General features: G+C 47.0%; 1 protein-coding gene across 1 annotated transcript in view; it reads right to left on the bottom strand.

Annotated features, from left to right (window-relative positions):
• Window positions 1–16,698, bottom strand: part of CACNA2D3 (calcium voltage-gated channel auxiliary subunit alpha2delta 3) — an 817,122-nt gene extending 800,424 nt beyond the window's left edge. Inside the window, exon 1 of the mRNA XM_006754680.2 lies at window positions 16,550–16,698. The gene's annotated coding sequence lies outside the window, so the exon portion shown is untranslated. The remainder of the gene's footprint in view (window positions 1–16,549) is intronic.
• Between the last annotated feature and the right edge of the window lie 369 nt (window positions 16,699–17,067).

The raw sequence follows: 17,067 nt of genomic DNA, 5'->3' as shown, positions 1-17,067 counted from the left end.
GAGTGCCACCCAGCTCCCAGTGGAGCAGACTGGGAACTGAGGCAGGGCCTGCCGCCCCCTGCTATGCTGAGTCGGCATTGAGGGCCCTTGAAGCTTGGTGGAGAGCAGGCTCAGGGAGAAGCAGTGTCAGAGCCAGAGCTGGAACCTGGACCCAGACTCCTAGGCAGGGCCTTGACCTCTCTAGCCGTGACCTCTGGTCAAGCCACATCATGCCTAAATAACCAAAAACACCTACAAAACCAAGCTCAGCAAACCCAGATCCAGATGTAGGAAAGTAAATTCTTGGGAGGTGGGATAACCAAATTAATTTTCAGAAAACAAATGAATATGAACATAATAGTCATATCTGCACCCAGGGGTGGTGCTCCTCCATCACTAGCTTCATAATCTCGGGCCCAGTTCCTCAAATGCAATACTAGCATAGAATGCTACTGATGGGCTAGTTATAAGGATTAAATTAAAGGACCTCTTCATGCGCGTGCACATTCACTAAATGCTCGTGATGCCTCTCCTTGGGCCAGGTCCTGGGCATGCCAAGATGACCCTGGTCAGAGAAAGAGATGAGAAAACTAACTGCCCAGCAGGTACAATAACAAATGCCAGATGCAGTGGACACAGTAAAAGGAAATGGCCAGGAGAACACAGATGTAAAAACTCTGTAAATTCTGTAAGTGCTAGGTATAATACCAGATGTTTTTAAAGACCGCAGCTCACCCTCTTCCACTCTCCTCCCTTTCTCTCACACTTCCTCCCATGCTCCCCACTGTGCCATCCCATATTGTCCACAGAGGAGCCCAGTGGTAACATTTAGGACCAACTAAGGTGGCTGCTGGCAACAGGAAGTGGTAAGTGCAAACATAGGTTAAGCACACAGGCTCACAGCCACACAGCTCTGAGCTCAAGAACCAACATACTAGCTATGTGACCTCCCTGAACCTAAGTGTTCTCATCTACAAAATGGGGCATCAGCGCACCTCTCTCTTGGGATTGTTGAGAAGGTGAGATACAATTTATATAAAGAATTTAAATTGTGACTGGCTAGTAAATGTTATTTATCACCACCTAGCATTATAATTGGGGAAAACACAACTTTAGTCTCAAAGATCAATGCTGTAGTTCCCAAAATAAAATTGAACCAACCTATAATCTACCCTAGTAACATTTACAGCACTTTTTTTCTTAGCACATTTATTAGTTTGTGAGATCAATTTACTGTTCACAGTTAGCCTTCTAACATGAATAGAATAGAACAGAACAACACAACAGAAGAGTAGAAAGGAGGATGATCATATAGAACAGACCAGACTACACTACAGAGAGTGCGGCTAAGTAATGCTCCATAAAACTTGTGTTTCACATGTGAAGTTGTGTGCAGTGGGTTGCAATGAACCATGTATATCTTACTGTGAGCCATGATCAAAAAGTTTAAAAGCCACTGACGTGGGGGGGGGGAATGCAGTTTTGTGCCCAACAGACCCCTGGGGGAGCAATTCTTGTACTAAGCAGATCAGGAGCAGCCTTCTGTGCAAAACAGATGATGTCTTTCATGCCAACCCTTTTTTATTAAAGGGTTAGTAACCACAGGTCCCTCTCACCTCTTTGGTAAGAAAAAAAGCCATCAGTGACAGATCAACAAATTCCTCTCCATCTCACAAGTGGGGGAATGGCCACTTCAAGTCTGCTCAGTGATTTCTCAATAAACTACCTCAACAATCAGACATGCCCCTGGGTACCTTCTGACTTAGACACAAAATGCCTGACTTGTTCAAAGCTCCATTCACGCCAGCTACACCGAGGAAGGCTGCATCCAGGGCCAGCGTCAGGCTGGGGTCAAAGGCCAAGCAGCCACAGCCTCTGGCCCAGGACAACACAGACTTCACACACAGATGCGTAAGCCAACCATGATGGGAAGATGTGCTTGCTTCCCCCCAGCAGAAAAGACAGGGAATGAGTGAGTCTCTTTAGGGCAAGCCAGCAGCCTTCCCAACAATCAGAAATAAGCAACATTTCTCAAAGCCACCAGCAACAGAATCACCTAGCTTGTGAGAATGCAGGTTCCTGGGCCCTGGGCCAAGCTCACTGAGTCTCCATCTCCTGGGGTGGGACCCTGGAATAATGCATTGTAGTCAGCTCCCCGGGTGATATTTCTGATGCTGAAGTCTGGCATCCTCCAGAGTCAGGCTCAAGCGCCAGACAAGGGCAACAGGGAGGGTAGTGTAGACAGCAAGAACAGCACAGGCCGAGGCATGGAGGCGTGGCACGGCCTGGTGTGTTTGGGGACTGTGAGCAGTGTGCTGTCCCTGAGGCATTCCGGGTGAGGATGGGAAAAGGTAGCCACAACAGCAAAGGGATTCTGGCGCCCAGCACGCTCTGCACGCCTCATTGGGTATTCAATAGGTATCTGGTGAAGCAGGAAGAAAAGGAGGAGAGGAGGGAAGAAAATATTTCCAACATTAGGTTAAAAGCAAATGTGTTCTTATAGGTCTGTGAAGATGGCTAAAGATTTTCCCAACCCATAATATCCTACCCCAAATGAAGCATGTGGTCATTTGAACCTCTCTTGTGCAAAAGGAGAAAGCTGAGACCTCGGGTTTCCAGATGGTTATCAGCGCTTAATAAACATTTGACTAATTGTTCTGATTTCTACTGGCTTCCCATATGCAGATTGTGTTAATAAGAAGAATGTTCCCCGGTGACACACTGGGACAAATATTTTGGCTGTTAAAAAGAGATACACTGGGGAAACATTTTCTATAGGTAAAAGTCTGGCTTAAAAGAGATTTAATCCCAGGAAAGGCTGCAAACCAATTTCTCCTGCAGGCCAGCAGGGGAGCTTTGAACGGTGTGGGACAAGAGCAGAGGGACAGGGGGCTAGAGGCTGCCTCTCACTGTCCTCTGACGTGGTGGCTTCCTTCCCTCTGTGGGCTCAGTGCAGGACCCGGGCTAGCCTTTCCGATTCACTGTGACACCTGGGGCAGGCCACTGAGTCTCCCAACCCACAGGGGAGGGGCTGGTTCTCAGAACAACCTTCTCCAGCCCTGAGGTCCCTCATTCCCAGTCCCATCTGAGTGAGAAGCCAGGCGCAGCAGGAAGGCAGAAGTGAGCATAGGATTCTGATCACTTGCTGCAAGGCCACACGGCAAATTCCAGGTGTGATATGACCCGAGGTGCTCCGCAGAGCAAAGGTCATCCTGGAAGCCTCACGGACGCTATAGAATAACGTCCCAGGGAGGAGCTGGATGCAGGAACCCTCCAGAAGCCTCCAAACGCCATACCCTGTTGACTCTGACACTGGGAGAAAGAAGGGCTGGAGCTAAACATCTTTTGGCAAAACTGCCCCCCCATTAAATCCATATAATTTAATTCCCACTTTGCAGCCAGCTGCTCCCCCTCATCTCGGAGGGGCTGTGTGCTTGGTGCAGGCTTTATTTTAGGCAGCTCCCCGGGACTAGGCCTGGGGAAGAGAGCAGGCAATTGCACCTGCAGGACACAAATGCAAATGCGAATCACCCAGCCTGGATTTATGGCCTCTCCCAAGGTCTCCTCCTACATGGCGGTGCTGTGCACAGCCATGTAGGGCGCAGCCAGGATGTGGTCCAGGAGTGGATAGCGCTGCTCTGTGGATGCTGCAGGTACATGCAACAGACGAAGAAGCAGCTCTGATTGCCTGCAATGCACACACTCAGAAATCCAGTCCCAGTGATGTGAAAATAAATAAGTAAGCAAATATAAAATCAAAGGAAGCCACACTAAGAAGGTGAAATCATGCTCAGCAAACAACGTGCAACATCTTGAAGCTGGCAGGGCCTCAGAGAAGGCCAGGTAACGGCCCTACATGAAGGTGACGGGGACGGAAATAAAATCCATTTCTCCGGAATGTCACTGGGAATGTGGCATTGGCACGCTCCATGGAATTAGCTGCAGCAGCTTCCTAATTGCCTGTGCAGAGCTGCCTCCCCCAGGTTGATGGTGGCGGCTGCGCGGACCCATCAGTCTCGCTTGGTGCTCCGCGTGCACCCGCCCAGCACTGCGGTGCTCCGGTGGCAGCTGCCGGGCTTGGTGCTGGGAGGCACCAGGACCCCTCAGCCTGGCTGGGAGGCTTTTCAGGGAGACCTGGCCGTGTTTTCAGGGTGCTGACCGAGATGGGCTGGGGGGCTCCTGGGACGAGAGGAAGCCACAGGCTGGGAGAAGTGAGGAGCAGCTGGCTAGGCTGTCGGGCAGTCCCTGCTGGCACCCAGGGGCTATGGGTGAGGGACAGGCTCACAGGGCTTCAGAGCTGGACTGCTGTAGCTGGGAGGCAGTCTCCGACTTCTGGGGGCATCCACGCCTGATGCTAGGCACCCATAAGACCCAGCGTTGGAGAGTAAATGAAGAAAGGGATGGGAAGGACCTTGTTCTTAGCCTGTGCTCAACAGCTTTCTTATTCTCATTACTAGCCTGTGAGCACCAGGAAAAGGCTCCCCTCCACCCTTCCTTTGTTCATCTGTATATTCACGCATCCACAACAGCCCCTGGAGCCCACCCCAAAGACAGCTCTGTGCCCCGTGCCAAAGAGGGCCCTCTCCTTCCCGAAAGAACAAGCCTGCCCCCTGGGAATTTAAGGTCTAGCTTACCTGCCTCCTTCTCAACACCCCCCATGGAGAGAGATTAAGGGGTCCTCAGGATATCACACATTCCCAGACCTGCCTGGGGCATGGACGGATCTGCCAGACTCATTCCAAGCAAAATAAAACTGACCCTGGTGAGTCCAAGGGCTGTGGCCTTCAAGCTGGCTGTCACTCATGCAGAAACACAGAACTGTAGCATCCCAGAGGGAAATAAAAAAATAAGCATCATCCAACATTCAGGACAGAGAGACGAAGAATGGGAATAACAAAGGCCAAGGAATTAAAATTGACAAAGTACTTCCCGAATGACCCGCTCTGCGCTGAGACTGTTAGATGTCAACAAAGCGAATCCTCACCATGACCCCATTGGACAGATAAGGAACCTGAGGCCAGGCTGAATAGGAGCTAAGCTGGATCGTAAAGCCAGATCAGTCTTGTCCCCAGGTCCCAGAGCCCACGCTGGCTCTTCCACAGAAACATCCATTACCATAATGGGGAACGCACAAAAGGAAATTTAACCAAATTCAATGAGCTTCTCAGAAAGGCTTCTAAGAGTCAGACCTAATGAGCTGAAATCAAAAGATCAGTAGCATCATTTTATTGTAATAAAAGAGAGAACTGTAAAAAGCTAGAGGGCTTACTGGGCCCTGCCTTCAGTCCAGCCGTTGCCCCTTTTAATTCTGCATTATGAAAGCAAATGACTATGTACCCAAACATTTAAGAATTCAGTTGGGGAAAGGATGAGAGCAGGAGAAAGCCTCCAACAACTGCCCGGATGGGCCAACGCCGGGCCGTAAGGAAAGCTCAGGAAGAATGCTGGTCCTGGGAGGTATCCAGGTGCCCTTCCTCAGACCCTAGCCCCGGTGCCCAGGATTCACATGACCCAGGCTCCAAGCCTGCCTCTGCCACCAGGAGTGATGTAGCCTGAGGCAAAGTCACGCTGTCTGTCTCCATTGCTGCACTTCTATAACGCAACCTCAGCCGGCTGGTGGGGCTCAGTGGGTTAGAGCGTCGGCCTGCACACAGGAAGGTAGTGGGTTTGATTTCCAGTCAGAGCGTGTCATGAACCTGGGTTGCAGGTTCAATCCCAGCCCCAGTCAGGGTGCAAGTGGAGGCCACCAACCAATGTGGTGGTTGTTCAGTAGTTAGATTGCCAGCCCCCAGACCAAAGGGTCATGGGTTCAATTCTCGATCAAGGGCAGGTACCTCGGTTGCAGGTTCCCCTAGCCCCTGCTGGGGTGCATGTGGGAGGCAACCAATCGATGTGTCTTTCTCACATCGATGTTTCTCTCTCTCCCCCTCTCCTTCCCTTTCATCTTCTCTCTGAAATCAATGGGAAAAAAATATCCTTGAGTGAGGACAAACAAATAAAAGAGAAGAAAATGCTACCTCAGAAGTAGTTGTGAGGAATTAAATGAAATAGTACAAATAAAGCACATGGCACAAAATACAAAGTACCTGCATCATTTTTAGGATTACTGCCTACGGAGCACTGATGGGGCTCTGTGCTGGGCAGTGTTAGTGGAGGTCACAAACGAGGCCTGTGGATGGCCTATTAGCTCTCCCCCACGTGAACAAATTGCTATCTTCAGCAGCAACATGCCCTGGTACATGGCAGCGGCCACTGTGGAATAATAATCATAACAACAGTAACCCACAGTAACGACAGCCCACCTTTTCTAAACACTTCCTAGAAGCCACTCCTGGCTAAGCATCCTGAGTGTGGCTCCTCAGTCAGACCCCTTCACTCCACCCTAGATGTTAGTACCGCTGTGCCCATTTGACAGGTAAAAACACTGAGGTTCGGTGACTGACTTGTCAGGGTCAGATGACTAGTCAGCAGTAGCATCAGACTCAAACCCAGACTAGTCTGACTCTGATCCAGACTCTCACCCCTTCACAGTTCTGCCCTCCCAAGACCAACCGCCTCTCTTTAAAGACTTTCAAAATCAATGAACTCTAAATTCTAACACTATATATTTTTCCTGTCAGCCACAGGGTATTTGTTTCATGCAAAAAAAAAACAAAAAAAAAAACCATGAAAATCTTGCTGTTGAAGTAAGAAATCCAGCATGGGTCTGTAATTCTGAAATTCCTGTTCTGGGAAAAGTGTGTTGCTGGTTGTATTTTGAAAAGGTTAGTGAGCTATGAGCCCTTTTCTGAGAGGATTACCTCTGATTTCAGGGTGACCAGATGACTCCTGATGTTCTGAAATGCTTGAACTTGGACACAGACCCTGGGAATTTCAAGGAGTTACCAGTTTTTATCAACAAAAGGAAACAACCCATGTATATTAAAACACCCACACACACATTCGCCCACGCACACACACACCCATGCACCTGTAAAGATTGCCTGGTAGTCATCCCCTTGCAGTGTGCCCTCAGCCAGTGTGCAAAAGTGTAACATTCCAAAAGAAGCCCAGACCAGCACTGAGGAAGGACATTCAAACTCCAGCATGACCATCCCAGAAGCCAGGCGACTGCCATTTATTGGTCAGTGGGACGAAACCCTCTGCCCACCGAGCTGTTTGTACCTGGTACATGATGCGATTGTATTGAGCTAACAGTACAATCCCCTGGTCATGGAAACTGGTAGGAAGCTAAGAGCAAAGCTGTATGTTATGACTCTCGGCCAGACTTCCTACTTTCAATGGATTTATTGCCTCCCACACCTATTGTTCCTTCCTACAATATTTTCCCACCTCTGCCTCAGCGCAGCACAATGGAAAAGGCACTACGGATGGCGTAGGGACACAGGCAAAAGCCTGCCCGGTGTTTCTGACTCTCACTTTGCTTTGCAAATTACGATACAATGTTATAGCAGGAACAAACTTGAATCACAACTGGGCACTTTTACTGAGCGAGGGACAGGATGAGGAAATTTGGCGGGGAGGGGAGGGTGAGGAGGGGGGAGGCAAAAAGAATTTTACCTCCTCAGGGACATAATAAATGTTATTGTTTGCCATTGTACCCATCATATTAAGTGTGGGTGACACATGCTGCCTTAATTTTATGAACTCATCATGGGATCAAAGTGACTACAATTCCAGGCGTCTCTCTTGTTCTTCATTAATAATGAAAGAAGACTCTATAAATGAGAGAGTAGCTGGCGAGCTACAGCTTCCCACGTGCCACGTATCATTCTAAACTCTTCCTGTGTTATATCATATAATCCTCCCAGAGCCCCCTGACACAGGGCCTTTCATTATTAGCTCTGCTTTGCTGATGAGCAAACCCAGGTAAAAATGGTGCCACCTCCCTTTCTTTCATTACTGACTTCTGACTTTTGGTGTTCATTAGAATGGCTTGATGCATAAACAACTTTTAAAAGTTATGCGACTACAATAGCGTCCCCTTCATGATTTCAAGATGCTGGTACCTATGTTTACACACAGAGGGGTGGCAAGTGTCACTCATTCAGACTCTTGAAGGAGATCAGCAGAGGACTGCAGATGCTCCAAGGCCAAAACATAACACAGAACGTGTCAAGGAAGCTCTGAAGAGGGGGAGGGCAGAGCTGCAGGAAGAACCAAGGAACATGGATGCCCTTCAGTGCCTCCTGATGACAGATGGCGGCCCGCATGCAGTGCAGCATCTCCCTCCCTGACTGGAGGAAAGACTCCCTGCCCTAGCGAGGTGCCTGGTCCCCAAGTGGCCTCTTCCACTGCTTCCCGGGAGCTAGGCGGGAGAAGTTCAGTGCCCCCCCCAATCCCGCCCCAAGGCCAGCAAGAAGAATTCTCACAGGAGGAAACGCCTGGCCTGCTGTCCTAGAGGATATCTGGATTAATGCATGTCTGCAGTGCTGCTGGGTGCACTTTTACAGCAGGAAAAGTTGATGGGTGCTCCGGGCTGTCCCTCTGGGCAGTGCAGCAGATACAGGCATTCCTTGGTCTGGCCTACCACCTATACAGCAGGGTGAGCCAGGGAGGAGTGACAGGAAGACCCTGTGTGAAGGGTTCCTCTGGGCAACTCCCCGGCCCTCAGGGAGAAGGGTGCTGATCTCCAGAAGACTTAACATCTGGACAGAGGCTGTGTCTGCTGCTGCCTCCTCCTACTCTGAAGTATTTGGTCCCACAGTGTCCTCCCCATCAAGTGCCAGGTGGGCTCACATGCCTACACCCTAGCACCCAGCACTCACTCACCCATTCATGCACTTGCTTGCTAACTCAGTCCACATGTGTGTGTGGAGCCATGCCCCATGAGTGATCAATGGCGTTATCTGAGGAGCTGGTATTTGTGTCATGCAAACAACCATGACCTCAACAACTCGCTGGCATGAAGCACTTAAGTGCCAGGCACTGTGCTAGATGCTCTGAATATTTTATTTTATCCTCACCACAGCCTGTAAGGTAGAAGGTATTGATCTCCTTTCACATTTGCAAGTACAAGCTCAGAAATGTTAAAATACAAGGTGACCCAGCTAGGAAATGGCAGATCTGGGACTTACATCCAAGTTCTGACTCCAAGCTGAGTCCTCTCAGCTGTTATCCTAGGCTCTAATTGTTTCTAAAGTAATTTCCCAGATGTTATCTCATTTAAGCCTCCCAAACACCCAGGAGGTAGAGAAGGCAGGTACATTCACATTTTTTCAAATGGGAACTGAGGTCAAAGAAGAGCACACAGAGGGGAGAGGCCACAGCACCGTGGACTCTGCAAGCTCAGCTTGGTCACCTTGGGGAGGCTACTTAACTTCTGAAGCCTCAGCTTTAAATCTGTAAAATGGGGTGACTGGTAGTCCCTGCCTCCTTAGGTTGTTGGGGGAACTGGATGGCATGACATGTGTAAAGTACTTATCACAGTACCTGGAATGCAGGGACACCCAGTGAATGCTGTTTTTTATTACTTGACTAGAGGCCCGATGCACAAAATTCGTGCAAGGGGCTCAGCCCTCGCAGCCATGGCAGCTTGCCTTGGCCCTCACAGCCCCGACTTTGTCTGGAAGGACATCCAGACGAACATCTGGAAGGTCGTTCCGCTGTCTGGTCTAATTAGCATATTACGTTTTTATTATTATAGATGAAATTATTTGGCCAAGGCCACTCAGAAAATGCCTACAGAAAACAGAAAAGGACGGGTGCCACCGCTCCTAGGTCAGTGACCGTACCTTTAACAACATCCAAAGATGTATGTCTCTGGAATGGAAATGCTCCACGCTCTCCACCTATTACAACAAAGACGAGCAAAGGATGCCCCTAAACTGACTGCAGCCAGGAACCTTAAATTAGGCTGAGAGGACCAGTGACTCAGCAGAGGTGGGGGAAGCCAAACTGAGGACGGCCTCTCGCACAGTGGGTTTTCCCGGACCCAATGAGCCCTCGGCTTGCCTTAATGCTCTATTATTATCTTGAAAGTCTTCATAATTTTTTAACAAGAGGTCTCATGTTTTCCTTTCACACTGGGCCCTGCAAATTATGTAGCTGGTCCTGGTCTGAGCAGATCCTCAGCTTCCAGCTGCTTATAAAATCTCAGATGCTGGACAAAGCCACACCCGGTGGACCGGGTCACTGGGTTCTGTCCTAGCTCCCTGGTGTGCTCCCTCAGGCCCTGCCCTCCAACAGCACAGAGGACAAGAACAGTCCTCCTGACAGCAGGCAGCATCTGGCACATTCTGCGATGAGCAGCATCCGTTCTTATTGGCACACACATGCACGCACAAACTTAAAAAGTATAATGGCAATGACATGTGCAAGCCCCGAATACCGACTGGCAGTGGCTTCACAAGAAATGGATAAGCCAAGACCATCCACGGCCCTGCCCAGCTTGCCTGTCCAGGGCATTTACATGAATAGCAGCTCTTTTAACCTTGGGAGGGTACAGTTTTCCAATAGCAAATGCACAAAGTGAAGAAATAGCCAACTATGTCTTGTCAAGAGATAATGCTCTCCTTTCCAATTTGGCCTTGAAATGCCCAGTTTGGTTTCTGAGTTATTTTCATAATCTTGATTCGGGGTAACTGGGGAAGCCATGAAACATATAAAGTTAATACACCCTATAAACGTAATGCCATAGTTACCCTGCCTTGGAATGAGCACCCAGAGAGTGTTGTTCAAAGCAAGTGAAAATCGAAATGTTTGCCATTTATTGAAAACATACTAGACCCTTTTCAGAGCTGTATTTGTAAAATAACTTTTTTCTGAAAAGCAGATGTGCTGGCTATGCAGGTAAAAATCCCCCAAAACACATCAGCTATGCAGATGCCTGGTCTGCTAAGGGTGGGGTGTGGCCCAGGTAGAGGACTGTGTCAAAGAGGGGCCCTTAAGTCTGGCTTTACATTTCAGACACAACCCCCCTCTGTCTACTGGTCTCTAACTTCTCAGGAAAAGCAAGGGACAGCAAGCACCCTCCTCTTCCTCTACCTCATTTTCTTCCCTTGAAGGAGAAGCTGACTTTAGTGGACCAGAGAGGGCTGATGAAGATTCTATGTGTTGCCAGGTCTGAGGAACTTCTCTCGTTGAATGATGCATAAAAGCATCACTCGAGTCACTGGAGATGAAACACGGGCCACGTGTCTCTTGTATAAAAATGACATTAAAATGGAGGAGGGGGAGGAATCTCATAGGCAAATTCATAGACTGGCATTTCTAACATCTATTTCATTTTTTTCTCAGTCTCAGCCATAGCAAACCTCTAAGTCACATCATAGTGTCCCAGGAACACACAACCTGTGGACTCCAGAGCCCGTTCCAACAAGCACTGTGACTGCAGGAGATGAGGGCGGTGCCTGAAATAAATGCCTCAGAGGTGCGTGCTTGGATAAAGAAAAGGGCCCCTAGTGGGCACCTGCAGTGGGAAATCTGGATTAATGACAGACCCGACGCAAAGGATCCCTGTGAGGATGTACGCTTCTCTACGTAAGCCCAACACCCCGAGCCATTCATTCACCAGCATAAGTGGGAGCACTAAACACCACGTGAGGATCAATCAAAAACTGAAAAAGAAAAAGGCTGAACCCCTAACTTGCACTTATTTGAATACAATAGACCACCTGGTAGGTGCTCAGGGTAATGGTTTGATTCATCCTGATATACAGGTATGTCTTTATCACAGACTGGAAACGTTAGTCGTGCTTGCCTGTGCCTGACAGATTTCATAATTATTAGGTGGTTTGATATTCATGGGTTTGCCTAACAGCACCCTGGTATTAGAATACATAAAATAAAATACAATATAAAAGAAAACCAGTTTGATATCACCATAGTAATTGATCACAATTGATTAGCACATGGAAATAAAAGTCTGAAGTTTGCCTCTGACAAGAGCACCATGCCTACATTTTCATTTCCCTTATCTGCCCAGCATGTGGAAATCTGAGGAAGAGGCTGTAGCAGTTCCTGATGAGAGAAAAAGCAGAGCAGAAGTATACCTGGCAGAAAAGAAAAAAATTTTTGAGGAAAAAGAAAAAGAAAGGAACAAAAGGGGCTCAAACCAAAACTGAGCAAAGCCATAAAAAAAAAAAGAACTTTCTCTGAACAGCAAGCGACCATGTACCAGTTTATAGATGCAAGTAGATATATGCCTGGGGAAGATGCTCACACTGAATTTTAACTGGTTTACCCTGCCCTGCTAATGTCCTGATGCCTGGGCTAAGGACACCAATATAAACTGCCCTCAAAGTTTGACAATGGTCATTTCCGCCCAGCGGGTATGGTTAAGTATTGACCTATGAACCAGGAGGTCACCGTTAGATTCCAGTTCGGGCACATGCCCGGGTTGTGGACGCGATCCATAGTAGCGGGTGTGCACGAGGTAATGGATCAATGTCTCTTTCCTTCTCCCTTCCTCTCTCTAAAAATGAAAACATATATTTTTTAAAAAGTAAAAGAAAGCTGTCATTTCCGAGATTTCAAGACTTTAAAAAATAATCCGCCAGGGAAAAGTCCAGTAACTGAAGTGGTGCCGTGACTTAAAGCATCGGCAGCATAGGGTGAATGCATTAATCTTGCAGGATGACAAATAACTATTTATTCAACAAAAATGCGCAGCTAAGTGGCACCTCCCCCATAAAAGCAATCTGTAGGGCGAGCTTCAGGCTCCCTAAGGGCAGCAAGCACTGCTCCCCAATTCCTGACAAGTGTCTACTCCTATTTAATTATTCAAACGTCCATCGATTTCCACATTGATAAAAAAGTCATAATTATCAAAGTGGCTTAAAGAGCCAGCCTTTTACTTTGCTGACTCTGCCCTGTGGAAAGAGACATCAAGTTTGTGTATTAAAGCCGCTCTCTCGATAAATAGTTGATAACACAAAAACCTAGTTGTGCATTCCAAGAAGGGCTGTAAGGGGCATCCAAGGTAAATGTCAATGCTTTCCCAGCATTACTGCCACAGACACACATTACCTATATTTCTGCTGTGTATTTATCAACACAATTCTGGAAAATGCAATTGAAACCCTTCGTTCCCATGAACAAGCATTCCCTGAATGCAGGACTAAATAGAATGAAACACCCAGCTCCTACCAAATTGTCCCCAAGGAGGATGAAATGAGAATCATGCCAGCTTAATGCCTTTTCTTGTGAATGTTAGGGCTGGAGAGCCCCGGAGTTTAACAGCCTAGGTTATCTGACCTACTAGAATGCCTCACACTGAACCCTGGTATTAGAAGGGTAATGAAGCCATGCCTCCCCCCAAAGAACCCAAACAAAGCACATTCTTTGGGGAAAATGAAGCGAGATGGAGGAGCTGAATCCTGGCATGAATATGTCAAATAGGAAAGTTAATTAAAGGGTGAAGTGAATCGAAACCCCTGCAGTATCTGCAGCTCAGGAAGGCAGCATCCAGGCACACAGCCACATACCAGCACCTTCCTTCCCGGGCCCGCGCTCCTAAACCACAGGATGGCCTCTCAAGATTCAGTCCAGCTCCAACATCCAAGCCCCACGTTTCCCCCATTCTGTACTGAAAACACACAACTTCGCTAAAACACGGACTACTGCATTTTATAAAATAAAAGATTTCCTCTTTGTAAGGAACTAATAGGTTGCTATTCCTGTGCTCAGCAAAGACAAAAAGGAGGAAAAAAAAAAATAAGAAAAGTCTGGCAGTGAATACCTAATACATTATCATAAGCTAAAGTAGCAAAAGCCATGGTATGAAATATAGAAACAATTAATGAAATAGTCTCCTGTCTGAAGCCACAACAATGAGGCACATTATTAACTATTTGTATTTATGTTGAAGTCAGTGATAATTCTGCTACCTCCCATTAAATTACCTAATAAGAACCTATTACCAAAATGGCAGTTTTCCCTGTCCTCAAACACCTTAAAATAGATGGCCAATTATTACTTAACTTCTACTCACAATACTTTATAAAGTTTTTACCTTAGTGCAAAAAGTCCTAAAGTCCCATGCTAAAAATGAGCATACTACATCCCTCACAACATGAAGTGTCAATTAGAGAAACTACACAATAGAGTACATACAATTATACAGTGGCCTGCAGTATACCTCACTTAACTGAAATTCAAGGTTCAATGTTCTTGCCTTAAAAATGTAATTACAGTCTATTATGCAACACAGTATTGTCACCTTTGAGTCCTCTTAATACAGTGTTAATGCATTTTTCAACCAAGTTTTCTCGGTCATTTTGAGAGTATTTTAACTGTTAAAGATGCAATGTTGCAATAGAAGAATGCAGAGAGTTTTGACTTAGAGGAGTAATTTCTCATGCAAATGGCCAGAAACTTGAAAATAAAGAAGAGAAAGGCAACTGACTCCTTGCTTTTCCAAATGACGCTATGCCTCCCACACTCTGAGCACCTCGGATCTTTTCTCATTCATCCTCTAAACTCTCTAAATCAGTGTTCTTTGCTAATTTTTAAAATAGTCATAGTTGGGGGCAACGGAATAAGACAGCCAAAAGATAACTGCCAAAATGCTCCCCAATGTGCATTGTCTAATGTGCCCTGCCCATCATTCATGGAAGTACTTGCCTAGCAAGCCAAAGCCCTGGGTACCTCACGATTCCATGGCCGGTGATTGCAATCCAAGAGCGAGAGCAGATACCGTGCTGGACCCTAATTCTAAGCAACACCTCACCTTCCTCCCATCAGATTACCAAATGCCAGGCAACAGCAAGAACTGACAACAAAGCCATAAACAGCTGGAAATAATTATACAATTGTCAGGCTGCAAAGATGACAAAAGCAAAGCTAGGCTTGTGAATTCACTATCAGAAAGGATGCTGATGAGAAGGTAAGAGAAGCATTTTAACTGTTTCCAATTTGCTATTATAGAGAAGCCAATAATATGGTTGATGGGGTTTTGTGCAGTGTGTGTGTGTGTGTGTGTTTTCACTTCAGAGAGAAGAAAAATATATATTTCATGTGTGCCTACAAAATGTGAGATAGAAGATATGTAAGCACAACTAAGAAAACAGTCACAGGCTCTGAAGTAATGCTTTCAGAGTTGCTACAACTCCACTACAACATGCAGATGAAAAATATTTCTTTAAAGTTATACAAATATTCTCTTCTTTAAAAGCATAAGAAAAATATACAGACAATGCGATAGTCCAGAATTCTCCACATAACACATCTGACACATGGGCAAAACGCCAAGGCAGGGTACAGACTGGTCCAGAGTAAAAGAATACGAGCAAAAGACGCAATCCTTACAAACTGAGAGAAGGTTCACAGGTATGCAAATTATCATCATCCAAAAGGGTACATCAGAGCCTCAAATGTTTATCAATGCCTTTAATTCAATGAGCTCCTTCCCCAAATAATGGAGTTGAGCAAACAATCTGCACAGTTTAAGAGTATGGCTATTGGCAGTTTTTAAACCAGAATAACATTCTATTATGGGCTGGTATTTTATTACGATATTTAAATTTCATGTGACAAACTGTTTCATATACTGTCCCCAAAAATGCTACTCTCTGAAGCGGTATGCCATAAATAAAATACGTACTTGGTTACCAGGCAGCATGCATAACACATATGTTACATTGGCCCAAAAAGCACATTTTAAAATGCTTGAAAGTTAACTTAACAATTTAAGCTGTTTGTACCCATTTTCGGAGAATTATCCCCTCAAGGCCAATTTTGTTTTCTATCTTTAAGAGAATACTTGGATTAATCCTGTTGATGTGTTAACTTGAAACTCTTTTAACCCCTCTAATCTCTCATTCCCAGACCTTTATTTCCCCCTCCCCCTTTCTTTTCTTCTTAGAGAGGAGGGCAAAGGACCATATATCACACACTGTAATTTTAAACATAATGCTGTCTGTTTGAATTAAAATTGATGCCGCTCCTGATAAAAGCCTAATAATCAATTCTCCATTCTCATTACTCTCCAGAATTATATGGACGCAGACCAATTTCTTAAGTTTGCGGACCCCTCTCCCAGGTTATTACCCGGCAGTGCAGCTGAGTGGAAAGATAACCATATTCATTCTCCTTATCTGTAATGATGTAATGCATCCCAGCCCTGGGTAGATGATTGGGGAATAATGGGATTGTACAACTGCAGGGATGACAAACAATAGTGCAGCGTCTCTCTCAGATCCACTGAACCCCAGCCTCACAGGCAGGCGAGGTGAAAGGCACCGCCAAATAGGCACGGAGTCTGGACCCCTTGGATGAAGTTAGCATTTTTTTTGGCCGAGGAGCATCTGCTCTGGCACTGAACCAACCGGCAGTACCGACACCGAGAGGAGAGCTGTGCAAAAGCACTGAGTTTCAGAGCCCCGGCCAGGACAGTGCCCGTGAGTATCCTGCTTTTCTTTGTGTTTAGAATCAAGTGTCATCTAAAAATAGCCGGCTGGTAGGGAGAAGTCACCACACAGGGCATTGCCAAGAAACCGGGGATCAGGGACACCTCTGCTAACTGATGCTGCCGGGGGTTCACGTTTGTTTGGAAAACTAAAACTGCCTCCATTTTCTGTGCTGGGGAAAAAAAATCCTCGCTTGCTTCCTGCCACCACAGAAACCTTACCTTTTGCAGAAGCTGGGAGCCGGAGTACTTAGCAGCAATGGATTTTATCTCCCCGCCGAAAGCCGAGGCCCAGAGCTTCACCCTGCGAGGGAAAAGGGCACAGGAACCAATGTAACCCCCGTGTCACAGCCAACGCGAACGCACACGCACACGCACCCGCGGGCTGTGGCTGAAGGAGCCGGGAGAGAGATACACAGGAGAGGGGGCGCGGGGGGTGGGGGGGGCGTGAAAGAAAAAGCACCAAACTGCAGAGCGCGGCGCGGGAGGGGGCACGAGAGGGGTCACACAGTTCAAAATGTGCAAAGTCTCCCAGGCTGTCTGAAAAGATCGCTGGGGTTTATTTGAATAATTGCTCGAGAACTTACCCACCCCAAATGGGCATCACCTGGCCGATACTCCGCGGAAGAAGCCCACCCATCCTCCTCCCCAAAGAGAAGTGAAGGTGGCAACGACGGGGTAAACAACCGGCCCATGGAAGTTGGGTTCAGTAAACAGGCTTCAAAGTTGGCGCTGTCACT

This window comes from Myotis davidii, unplaced genomic scaffold (genome assembly GCF_000327345.1).
Source record: "Myotis davidii unplaced genomic scaffold, ASM32734v1 scaffold111, whole genome shotgun sequence".
Taxonomy (NCBI): domain Eukaryota; kingdom Metazoa; phylum Chordata; class Mammalia; order Chiroptera; family Vespertilionidae; genus Myotis; species Myotis davidii.
The sequence above is the reverse complement of the archived record's forward strand: the minus strand, read 5'-3'. Positions and strand labels throughout refer to the sequence as shown.